Here is a 9,391-nt window from a genome sequence, read left to right as displayed (position 1 = left end):
ATTTTTTATTTTTCATGTTTTATTTTGTTCAAAATTTGTTAACACACACACAAGTACTGTCCCCCTTTACTTAACATAAATTGTAAGAATATGACTAATAGTAAAGACTAGTACTAATAAATAAACATTATGCCAATGCTAAAGGTATTAAATAGCAGTCCCAAACTAGTTTTTGTTAATACAATGTTGGTATGAGCCACCACAGTCATTTAAAAATATAAAAAATAACACAAAGAAAAATAGTGGCATTTTGGGGTTAATATGGAAACGACAGTTACCATGGTGAATAGCCTACACAATACAAGAACTGTTAATGAAACATGGAAACTGCTCCTGGTAAATAGAATGAGAATTATACCTGCATTACTTTTATTTTGTGTAATTTACAACGTAACGGCGTTGCATGCTCGTACTTTCTTTTGCACTTTATATACAGTGAGGCGATACATAGCGCGTGCCGCCGCATTTGCGCGTGCAATTGTGTGTGCGCTACGACTACAGTATAACGGCTGACAGGACAAGAAAGTCCATTTTTCTGAGGTGAAAGACTTTATTTCATTTTATAACATAACATGCTCTAAACACGCACGCAAAGTGGAAAAGGAGGGGTGCGGGGAGCAGTGCAGAGAGCTCCGGGTCAGCAGCTTGCTTGGAGCAAGGATCACAGCGCAAATTTGAACTATATCGGTATGCGATATGGTCTAATTCCATATCGCATTAAAAAATAAATAAATAAATATATCGATATATCGCCCAGCCCTAATCTCAACATAACTTTCTTTTTTTTTCAATCCGAGCACAGATATTGACTCGTATTACTCGTATAATACTCGTACTCGACAAAAGTGCTTTATCCGTACCGGATACTCGTTTCAGCCGAGTATCCGGCTCAACTCTAATAAAAACTGCATGTATAGAAACAGCAGTAAAATATGATAAAAATCGCTGAAAAAGTTTGATGACTTTGCCCCAAAATAAGGTTTAAAATGCCTTTTTCCCCACAGGTTATACCTTTACTACGCATGCGCAAGGGTTCACGTTCACGACACCAAACTTTATTTACGTCTCTATCCAGAATGCCGGTGTTGTCCAAGCACTTAAACAATTATATGTATTTAAATGTCTGAAACCTAAAATAAACATTATGTGGTTAAAACACTGAACAGTTGTGATAGAGATGACAAGCGCTGAGCGCGTCCGTCTTTGGCTCAGCGCCAGCCACAGCGCGAAAGCACAGGTTGAATATGGCAGTTATGTCACGTCACTGTACATTCGCTCCTTAGTGGTCAGCTGCTGACTGTTAAAAGCAGATGATTGGCTTTCCAGCGGGAGGGGCGGGATATGTGCATACAACCGCCATCTTTGCCGTTACGGGTTTTCCTTATATAGTTGTATTGAGGATTGAGGAAGTGGCATGTCTCATATAAATTGTCTCTGGTATCGCTGTCCTTTAATGACGTGCTGTTTCAGGTGTGTTTCCAACCTTTTATATTTACAGGTTTTCTCGATTGTTTACACACATTTTCTGAAAGCATGCCTCATATTCTCAGAACTCTACACACAAATCCAAAAACACACACACAATGGGCAAACCCATACAGAAATGTAATATATGTCAATATATGTAAATTACATATATAATGTTAGTGCCCATGTATGTCTGCTGCATATATGAGAATATATGCAAAATTCATATATGTAAAACACATATACATATATGAAACATATATTTCAAAATATATCAAAAATGGCCGTTTTCATGTAAGTGCCATATATTTTCCCGTATATGCACATAAATGTGAAATATATGTAAGACGCATATATGTATACATGCATATATGACGCATATGTATACATGCATATATGTACTTATTTCTAAAGTACATACTTTCACATATATTAGGGATACAAATCTTATATCTGAATGCCTTGAAATTAAATGCCTATAGTTGGAGATTTTGTCTATTGTGTGAATACCAAATATAGTATTTTAATACAATAATGCAGTGTTTTCTTTGTCATTTTTGACAAATACATCCACAAAGTACCATAACCTATGCCACAGCTTTAAAAATGCATCAGTATCACATGCATGTACACTGTAAAACTTTTCACTACTACAGTAAACAGCATTTACAGTACTCCACTGTAATTACCAAATACAGTATATACCACATTTTACATTATTAAACTTGTCGACAGCAATAAATTGTATTTTTACAGGGAATACTGCTTTTATTATTACATAATTAAAATATTATATTTTAAGGTTTCATAAGAGTAGTCACACTAGGAAAAAGAAAACAACATTTTCTGGGTTTTAAAACATTTATTTAGTTAAATTGCCTTCTGTGAACATGTTGGCTGAATTACTTTTTAAACATAAAATGCAATTTTAACACTTAACAACAAACAGGTAACAGTTAGCACTTAAAGGAATAGTTCACCCAAAAATTTAAATTAGCTCATGATTTACTCACCCTCAAGTCATCCTAGGTGTATCTGACATTATTCTTTCAGACGAATACAATCAGAGTTCTATTAAAAAATGTCCTGGCTCTTCCAAGCTTTATAACGACAGTGAAATGCTGTTTCTTTTTTGAAGTCCATAAAAGTGCAAACGAAATCCCATTCAAAGTCTGCAAGGTTTCGCAGAAGTGAGGACACCTGTAGGCTTACAGTGGTGTTCTTGTTTTGCACAACTTGGCCAGTTTTCTTTGAAGTTACTTGTCCTTTCTTTGTTTTTGATCCACGTTCAGGATTGATGTCAATCAAGTGTCTAAAAGGCAGAAAAAAACAACAATTAAATATTATTAACTGAGTGTATATATATTTTGACAAAGAGAGACAGCACAAAAGCTGTCTAAAACTGAACAACATAAAAAAAAAAAATGCAATGTTGGATGTTGTGATCAATAACTGATATTTTTTCTGCCCTGGTAAAATACATCAACTCAATGTGTCTGTTTACATGCGCACTGTCAACTAACTAAATTTTTGGAAGTGGGGTTGCCAGATTTAAAGTTTTATTCTACAACTTTTGTCTACTCATCACCCAGCTCATTAACAATATCATCCCCTCATCCGGTGCCATCAGAGTATCAGTGGAAAGGCAGTCTTTAGACTCTCCGTTTATATAGAGCACACACTGCCAGAATCCAGCCCAAACCTTTGTGACAGAAATAATTTAACTTAATTGCAAGCCTTGCAATGTTTATTGCATATATGACAACATGATTTACCAGACTAAAATGCATGTTTGCACCCAAAAATTTAAATTCTGTCATTATTACTCACCCTCAAGACTTTTGTTCATCTTCGGGACACAAATGAAGATATTTTTGATGAAATCTGATAGTTTTGTCCTTCCATTGATATCAATATCATTGCAACTGTCAAAGCCCAGAAAAGTGGTAAAAACATTGGTAAATATATAGTGGTTCAACCTAAATATTATGAAGCAGGGTTTCTGCACATTTTTTAAAGTCAAATTTAAGGCTTTTTAAGACCCGAAGAAATCAAAATTAATACCATGCATTAGGGGTGTGCAATATTGACAAAATATGTCTCGATCGATATTTTCAAAGTTTTCTTGATAATAATTAGATAACATTTTACTGATTGTGTTTCTGTGCTTGGTGCCATGGCTTGTTTAGGCCTTTTGACAGCTGATTGACAAAGATATTCATATTTTTCATATTCTATGCAGTGGTCAGTTTACAGCAGTGACAGAAATTAATTTTTTTTATTAAGGGGTAATATTTGCCACCTTAAATTGATTTCAAGGGGCATTTTCACCTATATATGGACATTTGTAGATGTTTCAACAAGATCTTTCACATCTACTGCAGTCAGATTCACCCGTGTTCACTCTGAAGGAATCACTCACATGGCTGTGCACTTGTAATGACACATCAAGGATGTTAAGAGGCTAAAAGCAGGTTTAAAACTTGCCCCATTGAAGTCAATAGGGTGCAAATTTTAAAAAGAGGATAACACGGTGTAGGCAACACTGATTTTTGTCGTTGTTCTCTGTATTGACAGCACTCCAAATTTACAAAAAAATTAGCTCAATGTTAAAATTGACCAGAGTTCTCCTTTAAGGTTGCACTAGTTACATGGATAAGTTGCAAAGACGTTGCTGTCTATGGGTGGTTCAGAAACCTCTCAGATTTCATCAAAAATATCTTAATTTGTGTTCTGAAGATGAACGAAGGTCTTCCAGGGGCTCGTTCTTCGTACGTTGCTTATTACATCCGAGATCAAATGACACATCCAAGATGATATCATCGTGCTAATCATGATCCGGCTAATTGGGTTCTTCGAACTCACCTGTTGTTTATGATTAGTATAGCTGGATTGAGTTATCTGAGATAATTGCGCGTTCATGCGCTGGTTAAAAGGGGATATGTATCGATAGTAGAAACATTGATCAGCAACGCTGCTATTGGCTGCTCAGCGTGGCCAAAGAGCGCGCTCAGTTTTTCTCCTCAGCAGAGCAAGAACTAATAGTCAAAGTTTATTCGGAATTGTAATGTTTAATCAAAACGCCAGGGAACACCTCAAAGTCTGCAAAAGCCAGGAGAGAGGGCTGGCAAAAAGTAGCAGACAATTTAAATCCGTTAGAAGTGGCCATGCTAGATGTTTTTATCACTTATTAGCCTTATTTGTATTTTAATAATTGCATAATTAGGCTACTTTGTTCATTGTAATGTCAGAGTCACCACACTAGAACATGGGAACAAATAAAAGTGAAGTACAAAAATATTCTACACAGCCTAATGGTAATTTTTAGTTATATTATAGTCTCTTCTCTTCTATAAAAGGCACTGTTAAATAAATGGTTGTCTGTTTATAAAAGCAACCAATAAAAAGGCTGAAAAAAAGAAAAGATCTTAGTAGCCTACACTGTAAAATAATTGTACAAATATTGCTGCATTAAATGAAGGCCGCATTAAAAGTAATGATGAATTGCTTTGACTTGTGAAAGTGAAAACTGATAAACTTATGTTAATGTAAAAATATTTTGCCATGAGTTATTGATCACATTTTCCCGAGTGTAGTTCATTGTAATGACATTGTGTTTTCCTCTTTTGTGCACTTTTACATAATACACCAACACTTGTATCTGTTCCCAAGAAAGTGGAGCTGAAATATGTGCAGTAAGTGGATATTTTCTAACTTTCCAAAGGAAAGAAAGTATAAGACTTTGTAATGTCCATTTGTTTCCATTGCACTGGACAGTGAATAAACCCTCTCAGATAACTGTCATATGGAGGAACTAGCCTACCTGCAAGTGCATTAATAACTTTACTTCATTTATACTTATATGCTTTATGGCTGCAATATAAGTTGCAGGATTCCACATCTACAGAAAGGCCTACAGAAGAGTCAGCACAGACAGAGGAGACATAGGCCTACAGGTGGGCAGTGTATAGCCAACTTTTCCTTTTTATTTGTTGCATGAGGCATGTGTCTAATATCTCTTGTTGCAGGCACTTGACCACTGGCTTTTCTTTACAAAGAACAACTGAAATAAAACTCAAGGAACTAAGCATATTTGTCTTTTATTAAACATTTAATGAAATTATTATTTTTTTTTGGCAATGTTGTGTAATATGGCACATGCAACAATGTCACAGGCCCTGTCAGGTGTGCAACCCTCAGACTTTTCAGACACTGACATCTTCCCTTTAGTTAGCCAAAGTTCATTTCATTGTGTGCCCTTGTCCTGGCTAGAGCTGCATTGTAACTGGTTTGGGTCAGGGAATGGGGTCATAAAACACCTGTCTGCAGGAACATGTCATAATCACCTATGAAGAAATGCAGTTCTGTTAGGATCAGCATAAGTGTGTGTAATACAGTGAGCTTGATATTTAATTGTGGAACTTTTCTTACCACTTTCAAATAATGTGCATAAATGTGAATCTCTGAAAATGCTTAAGTCATGCACAGATCCTGGCCATTTTGCTTTCACATTTGTGATTATGGAAGATTTTAGTCAACTGCCTTTTTTTTATTTGATATAATATTATTAATCTGGAATATTAAGAATCACAATTGCACATTTACATTTTTGAACCCCCTTTCTGTTCACATAATCCCCTTCATTGAGGCCTTGATGGCAGTCTATGGTAGCCTATAGTCTATGGTACCAATCACGTTAGTGAAGCCAGAGTGACATATACTGTAATCGGCATGGTCATGATTGTATGATCTTCATAAAAAATGATGATAGCCTAAAAAAAAAAAATGCTTTAAAAAAAACTGCTTTACAATATTGGGTCTTCAGTGGCTTGGAAATGCCACAAAAAAAAAACAACCTTTTTTAAACCTAAAAGCGCCAGGTAAACTCCAAATGACACGACAGACAGCACTTTCCATCAAGTTCTCCGCATCTCCAATAGTGTAAAGGAAAGAGCCACTCGCAATTAATCTTAGGGCAATGCAAACAGTTTGTGCTGTAGTTAAAGCCCGACTCCGACAAGTCGAAAATAAATGTGCGTTTCCAACAATTTAATAATGTAAACAACAATCTCACGAGTAAGAAAAAAAAACATCTCAGAAAGTGCACTATCGCGCTGCGCTGGACTTCCCGTATCAGCTCCGCTTATGAAGCCGGGATCTAATCCTGTTAACATGAAATAAGCCTGCTCCCGAGCCGGTTTAAGCTTGCACACCTGTTGCTATGACAGCAAGTCCAGGATGAGCGTCGAAGAACCAAACGATCCAAGATCATGCCAAATCACCAACAATCAAATCCAGCTAACTGAGTTAGCGACGTACGAAGAAGGGACCCCAGGTTTGGAACGACATAAGGGTGAGTAATTAATGACAGAATTTTCACTAATCCTTCAACTGAAAACAACTTGCACTGACATATCTTAAAATATATGACTGCCACTGTTTTATCTCAAGATGCACACCAGTAATGTTTTTTTTTTTTTAATGATACATTATTATAAAAGCTGCTTAAATACCCTAATTTTATTAATGTCACGTGAATTACAGAAAACAAGGGAGGAGGACTCAAAATGCAAAGGGAAAAAACGATATTTATTACAAAAAGAAACACTAACCACAAAACAAAACCCACGAGGGGGAAAACATAACTAAATACAAAACAACCACAACTTCAAAAATGAACATACCAAACAGGGTCACGGGGGAACAGGAGACATGTACAAGACAACGATCCGACACAGACTGCAAACACAAAGGAACTTATAAAAGGGACAAATCAGGCAGGTGATGAGGGAACAACAGGTGGGGCAAATGAAACCAATAATGAGATAACAAGGAGGGTGGGGTCAAAACAGAGACAGGAACACAAACACCACATGTGCTACACAAGACAGGACAGGCATGTGACAATTAAGGCCTAGACCTGGCTTAAGCTAAGCCCTGTATGGAAACCAGGGCCATATTGTTCATACCAGTAGTCAACATAATAAATACTGTCAAGTCAAGGTTAGTGACACAATTCAGTCTAATATATATATATATATACATATACATATACATATATACATATACATATATATATATATATATATATATATATGAATGGCAAATATGCCAATGACTAACCTCTGAACAAACTCAAGGTGCTGCCTCTTCCTGTACTGCAAGCTGAAGTTATAGGAGGAGGCAAACAGCGCTGCCAGGCCAGTGATGAAGAGGCTGTGATCCTTCACACACACCTTGACCTTCCAAACTTAATATCCAGCACTGGTTGCTTAGAGATTGACCTGTAATGGAATAAAAAAAAAGAAAAAAAAAAAGAATAAATAAATAATATTAATAATTAAAATAACTACTGTGGGTTCCACTGTGGTTCGATGTAGTTGTCTATTCATAGTTCTATGAATTACATTTTTCAACTAAAAATTAAAATTGGTTAGAATGCTAAAATGCACTGGCATATAATTTTGTTTGTTTTAAGCATAAACTCACTTAATTTTGACTTATTCTTTCAGAAAACAAGACAATTTTTACGTGTCTATTAAATGCTTCTTCATGTAAGAATTGTAGATATCTGGACTGGAAACAAAATAAAAACACTAATTAAGAAAAACATATTTTGCAGTGGGGTGAGTAAATGATGGCTTTTCATTTTTGGTTTCATCTACCCCTTTAATGTTTACATACCAGGAAATAAGTCAGCGATGCAAATTCCTGAAACAATTTTTAAAAAGGACAGCACAACCTTGATCAACAGAACCAAAACATAAAACATATTACAAATTAATGAGATTTGCTGAATAATCTCTACTTATCTGCTTGAAGGATAACACCGTCTAACTTCTTTGAATTAGGGAGTAACGTTAGTTGTAGGACCATGGGATGGCAATCAGGAATAGGCCTACTACATTTGAAAACAGCATTAGCAACAGAATGACAGAATTTGACAGCATTTTTTTTTTTTTACCACAGACTATAACTGTAACACTACTTAAAAGCACTTACATTAACAATGGCCATCAGATTACAAAGCCTAAAACGAAAAAAATATATATCAAATGCACGCATGCAAATAGCATGGTAAAGGTTGCCTATAGACCAATTTTCAGTTGGTAAACATGGTGACGTTTTTGTGTGGGCGGAGCTTAGGTGGTGGCAGAACGATCCCTCTGGCCGCTTTACTAACGTTGGTTTGCAAGTTTTGTAAGCTTGTTTTTTTAATAATGACTGGAGAAAATCCGATTTTATCTTAATGTGCAAGGTCACTCACTGTCCAGGGCCGCGATTGTTATTGGGAAAATTTTATTTTAACGTACATTCCAGATTGGCTGACCTGTACGCGCTCAGTCAATGAATGGACGATCTGACAGGATTAACGTCAACGCTACCTCCGGTTGAGTGGCCTGACTTCTACACCTACCCGATAGAGAAACTGAGTGTAATGAGAAACTGAGTGCATATAAATCTTTAGATGCCTATAATTGTAATGGTCACGTACAATTTAAGCCTTGTGTGGTAGCCTACGATCCGCAGTTCTGCCTAGCTAGCGCCACGGCCAGACACAAAGACGACAATGTAAGTGACATTACGGTGCAATTTTAACGATGTGATTAAATAAAAATTCCAGATACAGCATATTCATTTTTTAACTATGTATTTGATTACCCTTTTTTACCAGGTTCTTCAAAAAGTATAGTCACAATCAATCAAAACTATGTATAAAATCATAGATGATTCACAAATAATCACAATCATTTAGAAAACATTATGCGATAAAATTTCAAATTGGAGCCTGTACTCCGTTGATTCTTGCACCCAACAACACAAAAAGATGACATTTAATAACAATAATAATAATTTAAGCTCCTTATTATGTAGCCGAATCTGTGCTGGTTTGTATTGGCCGCCTTCAGTTTTCCCTTCCTTT

The 9,391-nt window shown here is 35.9% G+C and overlaps 1 long non-coding RNA gene across 1 annotated transcript; it reads right to left on the bottom strand.

Annotated features, from left to right (window-relative positions):
• Positions 1–2,899: 2,899 nt before the first annotated feature.
• On the bottom strand, positions 2,900–8,164 carry LOC311289197. Its single transcript, XR_014627079.1, has 3 exons — positions 8,152–8,164; positions 7,591–7,751; positions 2,900–3,392 (listed from the first exon to the last, which is right to left on the bottom strand). It is a non-coding gene; the product is annotated as an uncharacterized lncRNA (long non-coding RNA).
• Positions 8,165–9,391: the final 1,227 nt, after the last annotated feature.

The sequence above is a fragment of the Rutilus rutilus genome (assembly GCF_951802725.1).
Source record: "Rutilus rutilus genome assembly, chromosome: 4".
NCBI lineage: Eukaryota > Metazoa > Chordata > Actinopteri > Cypriniformes > Leuciscidae > Rutilus > Rutilus rutilus.
The sequence above is the reverse complement of the archived record's forward strand: the minus strand, read 5'-3'. Positions and strand labels throughout refer to the sequence as shown.